Raw genomic sequence first — 1,408 nt, forward strand, 5'->3', positions numbered from 1 at the left:
ACTGTTCTCCAGAAATAACTGGCCACCGTCTGAGAAAGGATACCGAATAACGACAGTTCGTGTGTTATCACTTGAGCCGTATTTTATTTCTGACTTCAGCATTTTCGTAATTCTCGATGGCCAGGTTTCACAACAAACGAGCATGTTATGATGAAGATGTATCATCATCCTAAGCAGCAACAGCAGCAACAACATTAACAGCAGCAACAACACTAACAGCAGCAACAGCTGCAGCAGCACCCTACACTTTATAAACGCCTGCTTTCTTGTGCGGTGAGGTCAATTCACATCAATCCTCAAGGAAAAACTACCCGTGATAGTACAGTATCTTATCCAGGAATAGATTTTCACCTCATTTACATAACCTGTAGTGGAGTCGAACGCCAATACTATAGATCATAAGGATCCATACTATCCGTATGATCAAAAAAATATATAGTTTTTAGCTCAGATGCACTAAAAAGACCTCGATAAATCTATCCAGGAAAGTTTGCGGATATTAATACGACAATAGTTTGTTTTCAGTTGTGTATTATATTCACATAATGATGCGTTTAGGACAAATAGCTCGCTCGAACAGATGGGGTTTATGCTTGGCCAATCTTCCTAACGATCTATTTCAAATGCCAGTTATGATTGATTATAACGTCTCCATTTTTCCACTATGTTCACCATACACAGCGTTCTGGACATCATTGTGAAGCAGACATTTTTTCACTCTCTAACAATTCATGTACGACATTTTACCATTAGTTTTGTGATTAATTTACTTTCTGGCGCTTCTCGTTGGAAGATCCACTTGCAATATGACAAACAAATAGCAAAACAATACACACACACACAAACACAGACACACACAAACACAGACACGCATATGGAGTGAAGGTACGTGTCCGTGAGAATGTGTGTGTGTGTGTGTGTGTGTGTGTGTGTGTGTGTGTGTGTGTGTGTGTGTGTGTGTGTGTGTGTGTGTGTGTGTGTGTGTGTGTGTAATCACTTGTAGGATTCGTTACAATCAAGGTATTTTAAAATTCAGAACGCTGGAAAACGCATGCGTTCTCATTTTAGATAGATAGATAGATAGATAGGTTTCTTTATTAGCCACACAGGGCTCAACACAGAGTGGACAAAATACAAATGTAGAGTTTTTCTTTTCGAGGGGGTCGAAAACAAAGCAGAAAAAAAACAAAAGTGGGGACAACGATGAAAAAATAACATCGCAAAACGTTTGGGGTATTTACAAAAAATACGAAATAATACAAAAAATTCCCAATAAATGGGGAGGTTATCCGTGGAAAGAAAAACCTACGAAAAGACCACGGTAACCTCGGTCTTTAGTGTCACAGTTTGTTAAATAAAATTTCTTTTATTTAAGCAAGAAACGTAAGTAACTCTCTGTTTACAAAAT

Source organism: Octopus bimaculoides, chromosome 3 (genome assembly GCF_001194135.2).
Source record: "Octopus bimaculoides isolate UCB-OBI-ISO-001 chromosome 3, ASM119413v2, whole genome shotgun sequence".
Classification (NCBI taxonomy): domain Eukaryota; kingdom Metazoa; phylum Mollusca; class Cephalopoda; order Octopoda; family Octopodidae; genus Octopus; species Octopus bimaculoides.